Genomic DNA, 17,816 nt, shown 5'->3' with positions numbered 1-17,816 from the left:
TTTGAGTTTTGTGTGCCCGATGGAGATGTGGGGGGGCTGGTAGTCATGGTGGGGAGCTGGCTGATGGAGGACCTCAGTTTTCTTCAGGCTGACTCCTGTTAAATGACAACCTCCTGTTAAATGACAAAATTGACCCTACTGTAACGACCTCTTCCGAAAGGTCATCCCACTCAGCCAACACTCTCTGAGTGAAGAAGCTTCTTCTTGTGTTACTTCTAACATTTTGCCATCTAACCCTTAACTTATGACCCCTCGTTCCAATCTCTCTTACCCTCAAGGAGAAGAGACTATCTGAAATAGGTATATGACAAAGTAATGTTATCATTTTAACAGCATTAATATGGCCAACCAAAGACAGTCAACAGGGCCCATCGAGTAAAAGATTGCTTCACAAAAACAAATAAAGGAGCAAAATTTAATTTAACCAAATCTTTAAAATTTCTGGTGATTTTAACACCTAAATAAATAAAATGCTCTTTAACAACCTTAAATGGTGGAGGAGTCACGTGATGGAGTAGTGGCCGGTCAGGGAATTCCAGCCCTCTCCGGAAAAGTTAAAAAAAAAACACACAAAACACAAAGGTACAAGATTAAAATTTACAATAAAGTAAAAATAAAGGTGAGAAGAAAATGGCAGCGAAGAGAGAAAAGTCGAAAACAACGGGAAGAAAAGAGGAAGAAAGAATGTCGGAAGAAGAAGGTGAAGGCCTTACCTGTCCGAAGAGGCCCGCCGCAGAGAGAGAGACCCGCTCCCTCAGGTCAGTGGAGGTCCCGTGCTCGGGACTACAAAAATGGCTTGCAGAGCCGAGTAAAAGTGCGCAACCCCGCATGCGCGAGGAGTCACGCATGCGCAATGCGCATGAAAAGAAACACACTGACGAGAGGGGGGACCAGCTGCGGAGTCGATCTCCACAGCTGAGAGAGACACCTGCAACACAGCAGCAGGTGCAGAACACGGACAATAACGACAACAAGGAAGAAGAGTGTAAAAAGAAAACAAGGAAACAACAGATGGTCAACCCAGAGGAAGAAGAAGAAGAAGAACAGGAAGAAGTGGAAGAAGAAGAGAAAAGCAGGACAATGGATGAATCTTTTTTTAAAGAATATATGGAATCAGTGAAAGAATGGCAATTACAAGAATTTGATGAGATAAAAAGAAGAATAAAAACGCAGAAGAAAGAATGAATAAAATGGAAGTGGCCATATCAGAATTGGCAAAAAGAGTGGAAAATATGGAAAAATGTGAAACATTTGTAGACATGGAAGTAAAATACTTAAAAGAGAAATTAGAAGAATCTAATAAAAAAGCTAAAGAAGCACAGGAGCTGTTAGCTCAGAAGATAGATATGATAGAAAACTATAATAGAGAAATAATATAAAGATAGTGGGCCTTAAGGAAGATGAAGAAGGCAAGAATATGAGAGAATTTATAAAAGATTGGATCCCCAGGGTCCTAGGACGACCAGAATTACAGGAAGAAATGGAAATAGAGAGGGCACATAGAACATTAGCCCCGAAACCACAACCGCAGCAAAAACCAAGATCCATTTTAGTAAAATTCTTAAGATATACAACAAGAGAAAATATATTGGAGAAAGCAATGAAGAAAGTAACAGAAGACAAAAAGCCACTGGAATATAAAGGTCAAAATTTTTTTTTCTATCCAGACATAAGTTTTGAACTCCTGAAGAAGAGGAAGGAGTTCAATACAGCAAAAACGATCTTATGGAAAAAAGGATATAAATTTATGTTAAAGTACCCAGCGGTACTTAAAATAGTTATTCCAGGGCAACAAAACAGACAATTCTCGGATCCAGAGGAAGCAAGGAAATTTGCAGAACAACTACAAAACAAGCAGAGAGATGAAGACATGTAATAAGAGTAAAAATGACCACGATCTATATGTATGTGTGTAAAGGGGTATATGTGTGTATATATAGTGTGCATACATGAATGTATCCGTATTTAGAAGAAAATATATAGAGTATAGACAAGAATTAATAAGGGAGGGAAATGGAATAGAGAGAATAAGGAGGGAATTAAAAGAGTGACCTTTGTTACATATGAAAATTGAAATCTTTTCTGGGGGGGGCTGGGTGGGGAGGAGTTACGGGTCACTGCAAAATCAGCTGACGTTTGCGAGTGAATTTGCAAATCCAAATGGAGAGGGGAGATGTGGTTGTCCGACAAGGGATAAAGGACAACTCAGGAGGGGGAGCGGAGAATGGGGTTAAAGAAGTTTTAAATAGGAGAATAATGAAAATGTTTGATGTTTTAGAAATGTTGTCTTATAAAGTGTTCAAAACAAGAAAGCAGAAATGGATAAGAAGGAAAGGTGATGATGGAGAAACGGAAAGGGAAGATAAACAAAGTATAAAATGGCAACGCTGAACTATATGACTTTAAATATTAACGGAATACATAACCAAATTAAAAGGAAGAAACTGCTAAATTTACTGAAAAAAGAAAAAATTGATATTGCATTTCTGCAAGAAACACATTTAACTGAATTGGAGCACAAGAAATTAAAGAGAGATTGGGTAGGACATGTAACAGCAGCGTCATATAATTCAAACGCAAGAGGAGTAGCTATATTAATTAGTAAAAATGTGCCAATTAAAATAGAAGAGGAAATAATAGATCCAGCAGGGAGATATGTAATGATAAAATGTCAGATATATTCGGAGTTTTGGAATCTACTCAATGTATATTCACCTAACGAAGAAGATCAAAAGTTTATGCAAGATATTTTTTTGAAGATAGCAGATACGCAAGGGAACATATTAATAGGAGGGGATTTCAACCTGAATTTGGATTCAAACATGGACAAAACTGGGAAAAAAATTAACAGAAAGAACAAAGTAACCAAATTTATAATTAAATCGATGCAAGAAATGCAACTTTTGGATATATGGAGGAAACAACACCCAAATGAAAAGGAATATTCATGTTACTCGGCTAGACATAAAACATACTCAAGAATAGACCTATTTTTGTTATCAGCTCGTATGCAAGATAGAGTAAGAAAAACAGAATATAAAGCTAGAATATTATCGGACCATTCACCCTTGATATTGACAATAGAGTTAGAGGACATCCCTCCAAGAATGTACAGATGGAGATTAAACTCCATGCTACTTAAAAGGCAGGATTTTAGAGAATTCATTGAAAGACAAATTAAAATGTATTTTGAAATAAATACGAAATCAGTGAAAGATAAGTTTATACTATGGGACGCAATGAAAGCATTCATCAGAAGGCAAATAATAAGTTATGTAACCAAGATGAAGAAGGACTATAATCAGTAAACAGAGCAGTTGGAAAGGGAAATAGTAAATATAGAAAAAGAATTAGCAATGAAGGAAGATACAACTAAAAGAAGATAAGTGGCAGATAAAAAAAATAAAATATGAAACACTACAAACGTATAAGGTGGAGAAGAACATAATGAAGACAAAACAGAAATATTATGAACTAGGGGAAAAAACGCACAAAATTCTAGCATGGCAGCTTAAGACAGAACAACCTAAGAAAATGGTATTGGCATCAAGGAAAAAAGACAAACAAATCACATATAATCCAACGGAGATCAAGGAAAACTTCAGAGAATTCTATGAACAATTATACCAAACTGAAAAGGAAGGGAAAGAAGGGAAAACAGATGAATTTTTAACTAAAATTGAACTACCAAAATTACAAATAGAGGAACAAAATAAATTAACAGAACCATTTGAAATAGTAGAAATACAAGAGTTAATAAAAAAATTACCAAATAATAAAACACCAGGAGAGGATGGATTCCCAATAGAATTCTATAAAACATTTAAAGATTTATTAATTCCTCCCCTCCTGGAAGTAATCAACCAGATTGATAAAACACAAAGCTTACCAGATTCATGTAAAACAGCAATAATTACAGTAATACAAAAGCAAGGGAAAGATCCACTCGCACCAGCATCATATAGACCAATATCATTACTTAACACAGATTATAAGATAATAGCTAAACTATTGGGAAACAGATTGGCAGAGTATGTACCTAAAATGGTAAATCTAGACCAAACTGGATTTATTAAAAAAAGACGCACAACAGACAATATTTGTAAATTTATTAACTTAATTCATGCAGTAGAAGGGAGTAAAGCGCCAACAGTAGCAGTTGCTTTAGACGCAGAGAAGGCCTTTGACAGAGTAGAATGGAATGATTTACTTAAAGTATTGCAAAAATTCAGATTACCGGAGAAGTATATTAATTGGATTAAAGCATTATATAAGGGACCGTTAGCGAAAATGACAGTAAATGGACATGTATCAAAGCAATTTAACTTAAGCAGGTCAACACGACAGGGATGCCCACTATCACCTTTATTGTTTGCGTTAGCTATAGAACCACTAGCAGAATTGATAAGAACAGAAAATAATATAAAAGGGATAAAAATAAAAGACAAGGAATATAAAATCAGTCTATTTGCGGATGATGTTATAGTGTACTTAACAGAACCAGAACTATCAATAAAAGAATTATATAAGAAATTGAAGGAATATGGAGAAGTGTCGGGTTACAAGATCAACGTAAATAAAAGTGAAGCAATGCCTATGAATGATGTGGATTTCTCAAAATTTAAGAAAGAATCACCATTTAGGTGGCAAATGCAAGCAATAAGATACCTAGGTGTACAAATAAACAAAAATCTCGGCCAACTATATAAACTCAATTATTATCCAATAATGAAAAAATTACAGGATGATTTAGAGCATTGGAAAGATTTACCATTAACACTAATAGGAAGGATAAACTGTATTAAAATGAACATTTTTCCAAGGATATTATACCTATTTCAGACATTGCCAATACAACTGACAGAGAAATTCTTCAAGGAGTTAAAGAAAATAATAAGGAAATTTTTATGGAAAGGGGGGAAACCGAGGATAGCACTAGATAAATTAATGTAATGGTATAAACAAGGAGGCTTACAACTGTCAAACTTTAAAAATTATTATAGAGCCGCACAATTAAGATACCTATCAGATTTTTATCAAACAAGGGAAAAGCCAGATTGGACTAGATTAGAATTAGATAAAATAGGGGAAAAGACACCTGAACACATATTTATAAATGGGATGAAAAATTGGTACAACATAGAAGTTCTCCAGTATTACATCATCTACTCAATATTTGGAAGAAGATTCATGTAGAAAGAAATAAAACAAATTATCAATTACCAAAACTAATATTGACGCAAAACAAGTTACTCCTTTTTACAATAGATAACCTTTCCTTTAGAGAATGGGAGAAAAAAGGGATTAAAAGAATAGAAAATTGTTTTTCAGGAAATAGATTATTATCCTTTGAACAAATGAAAAATAAATACAATATAACTCAAGATACAGCACTGGCATATTACCAATTGAGATCCTACTTGAAGGATAAATTAGGAAGCAGTTTGAGTTTGCCAGAGGGAAGTAACTTTGAATATGTGATTACAGCTACAATGATAATCAAAAGATTTATAACAAATATGTATATTAAACTGCAAGAAAAGGGGAATGAAGAAACAAATGGTAAAACTAAACAAAAATGGGAACAGGATTTAAATATAAAGATAAAAAAGGAAACATGGGAGAAGTTATGCTCTGGAACGATGAGAAATACAATAAATATGAGGTTACGTATGATACAATATAACTGGATACACAGGCTATACATTACACCTCAAAAGTTAAATAAATGGGACCCAACAGTATCTGATAGATGTTTTCGATGTATAAAAGAAATGGGAACAACAATTCATGCAATCTGGACATGTGAAAAAGTAGAAAAATTTTGGGAAGATCTCAATCAGATATTAAATAAAATAACAGAAAACAATATGCCAAAGAATCCAGAGATCTTTCTCCTAAGTAACATAAAAAACAAAGAATTTGGAATTGATTTGGAGGATGCACAAAAAAGATTTGTTAAGATAGCTCTAGACCGTAGCAAAAAAATGTATTATGTCAACCTGGAAATTGGAAGATAATTTGAAAATACAACAATGGTATATAGAAATGAATAAATGTATTCCATTAGAAAAAATAACATATAGTTTAAGAAATAATATTGAAATATTCGAACAAATATGGGAGCCTTATATTAAACACAATAGCGAAAACCTACTGGGGACAATCACTACCTAAGTTAACGGAAGGAAAAGGAAATGAAAAGAATGGACTCAGTGGAATTTGTGGTGTATTTTTATTGAATGACAACATTGTCTGACTGGTTTAATGTATCCTAGATTTTATACCTTAAATGGACGGGAGGGGGGAGGTGGGGAGGGTGGGAGGGGAGCAGGGAGGGGGGGGGAGAAAATGACATTGTATATGCGTGAAAAGGAAAAAATGTGTATCATGGTTAATGTGATTTATGGTGTGAAAAATAAAAAATTATATAAAAAAAATGCTCTTAGTTGGAAATAGCAAAAAAGATTGCGATGAGTTATATGATATTTATTTCTCAGTTGCTCAAATGACATTAATTGACCCCTTTCATAACAATCTTCAACATTTATAATCCCCTTACGAAACCAGCTATCCAGCAATTGATGATCCTGAAGATACGAGGATACGAGGATTTTGAATCAAAGCCATTCTGGGTGATGTACATCCACTTACACCAATTACATCATTTATTTTATTCCATATATTAATCAAATGTTTCAACAATTGTGTATCTTTATCACCAACCATTAATTTTGATTCCCACTTGTACATAAATTCTTCTGCTTTTCCCTCTCCTATTTTATTTGATTCTATTTTATCCCTTTCAAAAAAAGAAGCCTCATTTGAGCTGCTCCATAACAATTTTTAAAATGAGGAAGCTGCAGTCCTCTCAATGCAGAATTTGCATTGGGTTACTTGTAACATGGGATTCAATCGGAAATGGGTTCACGTGACATAAAACCACGATGCAGAATGTTTTCTAAGAATGGAACACAAGAGGAGGGTTGTCTAGGTCTCCAGCAGGATATAGATCACAAGATATAGGAGCAGAAGTAGACCCGTCGAGTCTGTTCCACCATTCTTCCACTCAGCCCCACTGCCCAGCTCTCTCCCCATTACCCTTAATTCCTTGACGTATTAAATACCTGTTAATCTCTGCCTTAAATACACCCAATGACCTCACGTGGGTTTTACGACGCACTGACAAAATAATTTTTTCCACATTTGTTTTAAATTGACACCCTTTTATCCTGAAATTATGCTCTCCTGTCCTAGAATCTCCTACCAATGGAAACATCTTTGCCATATGTACTCTGTCCAAGCCTTCCAGCATTTGAAATGCCTCTGAGGTCCCCCTTATCCTTCTGTACTCCAACTAGTACAGTCGAAGAGTCGACAATTGTTCCTCATACACTAACCCTTTCATTCCTGATATCATTCCAGTAAATCATCTCTGACCTTCTCCAACACCAGCACATCTTTTCTCAAATACAGCACCCAAAACTCTAATTCTGATTGAATGGAAAGGGAATTCTCCAACGACACAAACACAACAGTGAAATGATATTATGTCTTGTTGATATTTACCACTCGGGAAGGTTCTTGTTGTGTTGTTCAGGGAAGCATTAGTGTTTTTGTGACTCAATGTACCAGCATCTGAAGTTTGTTATCTCTTCAGAAAAGCTTGATAGCTTTAGCATGGAGCAGAGCTGAACCAGGTCTTTGCAGGTATTTAAAGGAGTGTGTTGGCAGGGTTTGTTCTGGACCAACAATCTCACCAAATGACTCTGCTTGAAATCAAGATTCAAACCATTTTGAGCAATACAACAGGAATTGTTCAACAAGAGCCTGATGTTCCCTGAGGAGTTTTCTTTCAATAGTGGAAGTGATTTTTTTTTAAAAGCCCGTTAATATTCCTGATACAGATGTTTGTATTTAACTTTCAGGTTGCTATCTGTTGTAAACTTGGAGGCCTTTAATGGGGTGAGTGGGTGGAGTCTTTGCTTTAACCAAGCAGTTCTCTTGCAATTTTCCAGCTGTTGGATGCGATTCAGTTGCTTGCAAGTTTAGCAAGTGGGATTTTGATGTGAAATTGCAACTCACAGTGTCATTTTTGTGTTTGAAAATGCCAATGTGAAAATTTTAACTTTAGTCTTCTTGGTTTGCTCAAGTTTACAGAGGAAACGTTGGGTGAAGCTGAGAAGACAGAGTTGGATGCCCATTTGGCGTATCGGCTGGGCAAAGCAGAAAGCACAAAATGAGGGGCTGAAAAAATAATGAAGCAGACTGAAGTGCCGTTGAACCAAACCCAGGTAAAGAATTTAATTTTGTGCAGCGTACTTAAGAGACCAAACGATTTAGGCTTTTCGTGGTGACCTATTTAAATGAACAAAATCTGATTAGAGTAGAAGTTTATGGAATGTTTGGAAGTTGCCGCAAAAAAATGGAGCATATAAATTAGATGTTGTAATTAAGATAAATGAACAATTCAATGAGCCTGGTGTCACAGTATCTGCCTCCCTCTACTGTACATCACCGTTAAACCTTCTCCCCAATATGAACCTGATGTCAAAGTATCTGACACTGTTAATCGTACATCAATGTTAAACCTTCTCACGAATGTGAATCCTGTCTCAAAGTTTCTGCCTCAGTCTATCGTACATCAACATTAAAATTTCTCCCCCCTGTGAACCTTGTGTAATAGAATCTGCCTCAGTCTACCGTCCATCACCGTTAAACCTTCTCCCCAATGTGAACCTGGTGTCACAGTATTGATCTCAGTCTATCGTATATCACTGATAAACCTCCTCCCCACTGTGCACCCGATGTCACGGTATCCATCTCAATTTACCGTACATCACTGTTAAACATTCTCCCCAATGTGAACATGGTGTCACAGTATCTGACACAGTTTATAGTAAATCACTGTTAAACCTTCTTAGTACTGTGGAATCCATCTCACATTTTCTACCTCATTCTACCGTTCATAAACATTAAACCTTTTCCTCCTGTGAACCTGGTGTTAAAGTATCTGCCTCAGTTTAACGCACATCACCATTAAGCCTTCTTACTGCCCTGAACTCAGTGTCACAGAATATGCCAAAGTCTACTGTACTTTACCGTTAAAACGTCTCCCCACTCTGAACCTGGTGTCACAGTATCTCATACAGTTTATTGTACATGACTGATAAACCGTGTTAATGTTCTGAACCCATTGTCTCAGTATCTCTCATCAGTCTACCATACATCATCGTTAAACATTTACACATCTGTGAACGGGTGTCACTGTATCTGACACAGTTTATCGTACATTACTGTTAAACCTTTTCACTGCTGTGAACCCAACGTCACAGTAACTGTCTCAGTCTACCGGACATCATCGTTGAACCTTATCCCCACTGTGCACCTGGTGTCACATTATCTACCTCAACATACGGTATATCACCATTAAACCTCCTCCCCACTGTGAACCTGGTGTCACAGTATCTGCCTCAGTCTACAGTACATCACCATTAAACCTGATCCCCACTTTACTCCTGGTGTCAAATTATCTACCTCAACATACCCTACATCACTGTTAAACGTTCTCCCCCTGTGAACCTGGTGCCACAGTATCTGCTACAGTTTATTGTACATCATGTTAAACATTCTCCCTACTGTGATCCTGGTGTCACAGTATCTGATACAGTTTATCATACATTACTGTTAAACCTTCACCCCACTATGAACCTGGTGTCACAGTATCTGACACAGTTTATTGTACATTACTGTTAAACATTCTCCCCACTGTGAACCTGGTCTCACAGTATCTGACGCAGTTCATAGTATATCACTGTTAAACCTTCTCACAAATGTGAATCCTACTATAAAATAATGCTCCCCTTCTAAGTCTCACAGTATTCTAATCCCCACCTATTTAAAAAATTCCAAAAAAGAGATAAAAATCAATCCCAAAACAAGCTACTCAAAAGTAGTAGCCCCCTAAAACTTTGGGTGTGGTAAAGTCCACAAGTGGCATGTGACTAAAGGACTCAGTGTCACCCACCCCCAGTCAGACTTTCACAAAGTACTGAAACAAAAACATTCAACCCAGTGATTCCAGTCCCACTGATTGTTCCGGATCTTCAATATCGAGAAGACTTTGTGTCAATTCAACTTTTTTCCCATTCTTTCCATATTTTCCAATCTTCCCATTTCCATTCCCATTGACCTTTCCCTTCGGTGACAATGGTGACGATCGCCCACTTCCTCATACATCTGGCAATGAATTAGCAAATATTAAAGCATCGTGGTCATTCTCAAAAAACTGAGATTGAAAATTCCCATAAAAATCTTTCAATACTGCCGCATAACGAAAAGCAAATTTATATCCCTTTCGCCACAATACTTCTTAGGCTGAATTAAATTCTCGGTCTCTTCTGATAATTTCTTGACTCAGATCTGCATTAAAAAAAACCCTATTATTTTGAACCATCAGTGGATCCTGATTTTGCCGTGTTTCTGCACCACCAATCGGAGGATCATCTCTCTGTCTTGATATTTAAAAGAGCGAATCAAAACTGCTCGTGGTAATTCGCCTGGAAACGGTTTCTTCCTTAACGCTCTGTTTGCTCGATCTAATTCCAGTCCATCTGGAATAAATTACCTGCCCTACACTTCTGGGATCCATTTCTTCAAAACCTACATCGGATCCGAACCTTGCATATCTTCCGGAAGACCTACTATCTTAACATTATTTCTACGACATTGGTTTTCTAATGAGCCAAACTTCTTCAATAATTCCTTCTTCTGAATCCCCCAATCTACAAAAGGATCTTCCACTATTTCCATTTTTTCTCTATTATGCTCCATTTGACTCTTGCATTCAAGAAAGCCTCCTCAATCTTTTTAAAATGATCTTGCACAGTATCCACTGATCGTGTCCATCTCGTAACATCACTCTTAACTACATTAATATCTTGCTTCATAAAAGTTATTTCTTCACACACAGTGTTCATTTTAGTTTTCATTTCTGAAAATCCTTGATTCATCTGATGATTCATCTGCATTGATATATTTGCCATATCTTCCATGAGCTGAGCAATCCCTTCCCGAATTGGAAACACAGAATCCAGTCCAGGATCCATCACCTCCATTTGAGGCTGACCTTCTTTTGCCGCAGTCCCCAGTTCTTGAAATTCTAATGAAATTGAGCATCTTCTTCCTCCATAGCAATAGGTCCTCTTCCGGTGCTGCTGTGGGTCTGGACACCCGACAACAGTGTGCCGACCTCGTCAGTTCACCGTCGATCAGGCTCCCCCACAGCCCACACCTTCTCCAAAGGTTTGTGGACCCTCGACACACTGTGCATGCCCAGTAGGGCCACCGACTACGCAGTGCGTCTTCTGATGCTACACTGTACCTCTCCTGACCACCAGGCAATGCTGCACGCTTATGTGCCTGTCCTCGCTCAGCTGGCCCGCCCTCACGCCTGTGTTCGTGAGTGCACGAGTCAAAACCGCTGAACTCATCGCTGAGCTGGTGCCATCTTGCGATAGCGCAAGTGGTGCCGACGAAATACTTCGCCGGGCAGGAATCCTCTGAGGCTTGGAGACGCCAGTCAACGACTCCGTTGCTTCAAGTTGAACTCGGCCATAATTCTTCAACACTTTTGTAAGGTAATTTCTTCTGGAACTGAGTTTTCGATTTTTTTCACATTTGTAGCTATTTTGATCCTCCACAATTCCAAAGTCTATAAACAGTATTTTTAATCACTTTTACAACTTTTAAAATCGAGCATTTAATAGTCTAACTGGGGAAGGGTGGAACCACACGTCTACCCTCTGCACCATCTTGTCACAGTATCTGACACAGTTTATAGTAAATCACTGTTAAACCTTCACATTACTGTGAATGCTGTCTCTCAGTTTCTGCCTCAATCTACCGTTCATCAACATTAAACCTTCTCCTCCTGTTAACTTCGTGTTAAAGTATCAGCCTAAGTTTACCACACATCATCATTAAACCTTCTCCCCATTGGGAGACCGGTTTTACTGTATCTGCCACAGTTTATCGTACATCACTATTATACCTTCTCACTACTGTGAACTCGGTGTTACAGAGCCTGCCACTCTACCGCACATCACCAGTAAACCTTCTCCTCAATGTGAGCCTGGTGGTACTGTATCTGCCACAGTTTAGTGTACATCATCATTAAAAATTCTCCCCAATATGAAGCTGGTGTCACTTTATTTGCCAAAGGTTATCGTACAACTCTGTTCAACATTTTCCCCACTATGAACCCGGTGTCACAGTAACTGCCTCAGTTTCCCATACAACACCAATAAAGCTTTTTTTCCCCACTCTGAGCCCAGTATCAATGTATCTACGTAGTCTCCTGTACATCACCATTAACCTCCACCCACAGTGAACCAGATTTCACAGTATCTGCCTCAGTTTATTATACATCATTTTAAAACCTTCTTACTACTGTAAACCTGGAGTCACAGATTCTGCCTTATTCTACCATACTTCTCTGTTAAACCTTCTCAGTACTGTGAACACAGTGTCTCAGTATCTGCCAAGGTCGTCGACTGTACATCTCCGTTAAATATTCTCCCAACTGTGAACCTGGGGTCATAGTGTCTGATACAATTTATCGTACATTACTGTTAAACCCGCCAGATAAGCTCCAGATAACGAAAGAGGAGTTCTCGCATCTGCAGGAACTGGGGATCATTCGTCGCTCTGACAGCCCTGGGGCTCACCGCTCCACCTGGTCCCAAAAGCCTCCGATGGCTGGCACCCCTGCGGAGATTATCGACGGCTTAATGATATGACAGTATATGACCGTTACCCCATCCCTCACATTCAGGACTTTATGGCCAATCTGCATGATATGAGAGTATTCTCCAAGGTCAATCTGGTGTGCGTGTATCATCAAATCCCATTGCACCCCGACGACATCCCCAAAACAGCCATCATCACACCCTTCGGTTTGTTCGAATTTTTATGCATGCCTTTCAGGCTCAAGAACACCGCCCAGACCTTCCAGCAGCTCATGGATACAGTGCGCAGGGATTTGAATTTTGTGTTCATTTATCTGGATGACATTCTTGTCGCCAGCAGAGACTGGGCACAACACAAGTCTCACCTGCACACCCTCTTCTCCCGACTGGCTGAATTCAGCCTAATGATCAGCCCGGCCAAATACCAGTTTTGTGCAGAAGAAAATTTGGATGGGATGAAACTAATCCAGAATCCATTGCACAAGATTGGAAAAATTAGATTGAGCGTCTTCAAATACTTGGACGTTTTGACATCAACAGACTTTGGAGTGGCCACATTTGCTCAGTTACACCATTTTTCTGATGTAAGTGAAGGTGGTTTTGATCCTGTCAGTTACTGAGTCCTGTGAAATAACCAAGTGTGAGTAGATGGTGGATTTGTAATGGGAAAAGACAGAGTGGCTCCATTAAAGTCAGTCACCAGACCTTGAATGGAATTGACTGCTGCTATTATGGCGAGCAAAATGGATGCTATGTTAAGAAGAGAATTACAGATGGAGTTAGCAGATCCTGTGTTTTGGACTGATAGAACATCAGTGCTTAAATATATTAATAATGAAATCATGAGGTTTCATCTCTTGGTGACTGACAGAGATAATGAAAACCTAAACAACAACAAATGGCAGATTTACCACAGGACAAAGTTTCACCTGATGAATTCCCATTTACATCCGTGGAAGTTGATTATTTTGGTCCTTTGCAAGTAAAGTGAGGACGAAGTGTTGAAAAACGATATGGAGTTATTTTCACTTGTTTGACTATGAGAGCAATTCATATTGAAGTAGCGTCATTGCTTGATACAGACTCTTTTATTAATGTTCTTTGGCGTTTTATTCCTAGACCTGGTCAAGTAAAAGAATTATGTTCTGATAATGGATCTAACTTTACAGGAGCTCAACTAGAATTATGAAAAGTTATTCAAAATTGGAATCAACATCAAATTCCTGATACATTACTTCAGAAAGAAGTTAATTGGATATTTAATCCACCCATAGTTATGGGTGTGGTACGGGTAAGGGTTAGTTGGTTGTGGAGAATGTTTACAAAGGTCTGAACTGGGCAGTACTGGGCAGCAATGCTTAATGTTGTAATGGATGCGGAAGCTCTGGGAAGGGGTAAGGGAGGGACTGGCCAGGAAGTCTGCAGATGCTGGGGCCGAGGGCAATGCACAAACATGCTGGGGAAACTCATGGATAGTTTTGTGAGGAGCAGGTCCTGCATCACGAGTCAAATTGAGTATTTCGAGGAGGTGTCAAAGGAAATAGATGAAGGTAAAGGTCTGTATGTGCTGCACGTGGATTTTAGTAAGGTGCTTGACAAGGTCGTCACGGTAGCCTCATTCAGAACGACGGGAGGCATGGGATCCATGGAGCCTTGGCTGTGTGGATTCAGAATTCGCTTGTCTGCAGTAAACAGAGGGTAGTAGTAGATGGAACAATGACTAGTGGCTCTCCAAAGGGATCTGCTCTGGGACCCCTGCTCTTTGTGATTTTTATGAATGATGATGGGAGTGGAAGGGTGGGTACGTCAGGGGATGACACAGAGGTAGAGATGTTGTAGACAGTGTAGAAGGTTGTCAGAGGTCATCCAGTTTGCAGAGAAGTGACAGATGGAGTTCAATCCTGTAAATACAGATGTACTTAAACAAGCAACTGGTACAGGTTTATTTCCAGAGTCATTTTCAAGGGCATGAATAACAGTTTTTCCAAAGAAGGTTGGAGACCCATTAAAAGTAGCTTCATATAGACCAATATCTTTATTGAATGCGGATTACAAGATCATGAGTGCAGAGCACTTGGTTAATGGCAAGATTAAGAACAGTGTGCAGGACAGAGAAATATTTAGATCCTGCTCCATAAATCGCTCAAGGTTGCTGTGCAAATTGAGAGGGAGTTTAAGATGCTGTATTGTGTGCTAGCCTTCAGGAGTCAGGGATTGAGTTCAAGAACTGAGAGGTAACGTTGCAGATGTATAAAATTCTAGTCAAACCACACTTGGAATATTGTGTGCATTCCTGGGGCGAGAATACCAGTGGACGTCTAAATAAGGTGAGATGAGGGAACTTTAGACAAGATGTGAGGGGGATATTTTATTCACACAGAATGTAGTGGGTGGCTGGAATGCATTGCCAGGGGTAGTAGTGGAGGCTCGTCCAAAAAAGTCATGAAAAAGATTTTAATTTCGGGACAGGAATAAAAGAAAAACAGAAGGTACTGGTGGAGGGAGGGAAGAGTAATATTGCTATTGGGTAGGTTCAGATGGGTCAGCTGAAGGGACTCGACTGATCCATCCATGATTTGTCCAGCATCTTGCTGCCATGTCGTGGTGAACCAGGGTGTTGCCTGATGGAGACACGGTACTCTGAGATCTGCAGATATAGATTGTGGTTTTCTCCATAACACACTTCCTCAGGTAAAGCAGAGGAAGGGAAAGGCCCTAGTGTGCAGAAGTAGGGAGGGGGTTGATGGGGGAAGAGTTGGGGCCCTCCAAAGTCTTCGTGATCAGGCCTCGGAGACGGCATCTCTATCACTCGTATTTCTCTTCCCAGGAGAAGGAGCGATCTCAGAGACAAGACACGAGTCCAGAAGAACATTGCATCCCAGCTGAACAGAGGACGGACAACATCATGATGGCCTGAACCCCTCCCCTTCTCCCTCTGGCCCTGCCAACTCCATTCCCCACTTTTTCCATATACCTTCACCCATTTCCCCCACCCATTTCTCCCCTACCTCTCCTCCATTCCAACCCCCTCCCACTCACCTTCCCTTTCACCTACCCTCACACCTATGCCCTAAACTCAGCCCTCCTCCCTTCACCTCCCCTTTCCCTCTCCTTTGCCCCTCCCCTTCACCTCCTACCCTTCCCCTCCTCCCCTTCCCCTCCTTCCCTTCCCCTCCCCTTCCTACCCCTAACTTAGGGGAAGGAAGGATAGGGGAAGGGGGTAGGAGAAAGGAGGTAGTGAGAGGGTAGGGGTAGGTAATGGGGTAGTGGAAGGGGTTGCAGGTATGGGGTAGGATTAGGGGAAGGGGGTAGGTGTAGAGGATAGGGGTAGGGTTTAGGTTAGGGTTGGGGAAGGTGGGTAGAATTAAGATATGGGTCATGGACGGGTAGAGGTACAGTTAGGTTTAGGGTTAGGAGATGTGGGCTCGGGTTAGGTCGAGGTTTAGGGTTAGGTTTAGAGTTTGGGGAAGTGGGCTTGTTTTAGGTTTAGGGGAAGGGGGTAGGAGTAGGAGGTAGAGGTGGGGTGTGAGTTGGGGTTTGGGGAAGGTGGGTAGGATTAGGGTTGGGTTTAGGGGACAGCGTAGGGATAGGGTTAGGGGACAGAGTGGAAATAAGAGTTAGGGTTGGGGACGTGGTGTAGTGTTTAAAGGTATCGGTAGTGTTAACGTTAAGGATAGAGTTTGTTAGGGGTTAGGGTTAGGTTGGGGAGGGGAGCGGGGGAGGCGAGCAGGGCACGGGAAATGGGGAAGTGATGGGGGAGGGGAATGGGCATGGGAATGAGGAGGGGTACGGTGTAGAGGAAATGGGAGGTGAATGGAGGAAGGCATCGCTACCCCCTCCCCTCCCCACGCCTACCCCCACATTATCCCTGCCTCCTCTCCTCCTTCCAGAGGAAGCCGGGCCTCATACCAGCCAGAACCTCCCTGTAATTTCAGAGCCTCCGTTTCAGGAAGTGCCTTCGACGCTTGCCGCTGGACAGACATCTTGTATCTTGATTCATTCTATACCGTTGATATTAAATTTAAAAATGGTTTGGTCTTTTAAAGCTTGAACTCAAAAGGCTCGTCCAGATAGACAACACAGAAACAGGCCCTTCGGCCCCACTCTCCTGCTGCCTGTGCTGTTGTAATCAGTCCATATTCCTCTCCACCTTTTCATTCTTAGCTCCCATCCAGCTCATGTTGCCTTGTCAATCTCACGGTCTGTGGGAAGAAGCTATTTCCCTCCCTGGCTTCTCTGCTTTTATTCCTCCATATCTCCTTCCTGATGGCAGGGGGACAAAGATGCTCTTTGCTGGATATCTGGGAGTCTATTTACAGAGCCCATTCCTGCAAAAAATTCAGGGGTCCCTTGCCTTGAGGTTCCACCCATGTTGCCTCTCCCTCAGCACTCTCTCGTCAGAACACAACTGCACCTTCCTTCCCCTCCTCTCCCAAGTCTCAGTATCCCCCTGACAATTCCAGTCAGCTGCCATGTCTACACCCTGCCCCATCTGCTATCGAATGCCCTGCATCCTCCTTCCCCGTTGGTTTCCTCCTGTTATCAGGCATCAGAATGGACTCCACCCTGTTGAAACTACCCATATTCTCACTGATCTCTCTGCACCACTGCCCTCCATCCAGGGGTCTTGGTTGTCTTGTGGTGATGGTGGAGAACAAAGTACCAACTCAAGGAGATGGGGAGCAGTAAAGAGACCCCCAGTTCCAGGAGACATGGAGAACCACAGAGATGCCCAACTCGGTCAATCCGGTAGAACCTGGTCATCAGGTGCAAGGAGCTCTCGGGTACTGCTGCACGTGAGGCAGGTGTGGCCCATCCCCACACCTCCACCCTGTCAATTCCCAAAACACATTTCCTATTCATGTGGGGGTCCAAAATGTATAGAGTCTGGAGGACCATGTACGTCGTCAATCAATGGGGGCATAACCCTAACCAGCATGGCTATTGTGTTTGGCTGTGCTTGGAAACAAAGTGCAAGGGCACCAAAAGCCGCTATGTGCTGAAGTTCTACCTGGCTCAGGTGTTGCGAAAGATTGGTCTGGCCCTGATGCCACACAATGTCCTAGT

At 40.5% G+C, this 17,816-nt stretch overlaps 1 long non-coding RNA gene across 1 annotated transcript; it reads left to right on the top strand.

The window, feature by feature from the left end:
- Positions 1-6,521: 6,521 nt before the first annotated feature.
- Positions 6,522-16,007, top strand: LOC138745326 (uncharacterized). Its single transcript, XR_011346175.1, has 3 exons — positions 6,522-6,635; positions 8,154-8,294; positions 15,577-16,007. It is a non-coding gene; the product is annotated as an uncharacterized lncRNA (long non-coding RNA).
- The last annotated feature ends 1,809 nt before the right edge of the window (positions 16,008-17,816 follow it).

Source organism: Narcine bancroftii, chromosome 11, assembly GCF_036971445.1.
Source record: "Narcine bancroftii isolate sNarBan1 chromosome 11, sNarBan1.hap1, whole genome shotgun sequence".
NCBI lineage: Eukaryota > Metazoa > Chordata > Chondrichthyes > Torpediniformes > Narcinidae > Narcine > Narcine bancroftii.
Note: the sequence above shows the minus strand (reverse complement) of the source record. Positions and strands in the feature narration are given on the sequence as shown.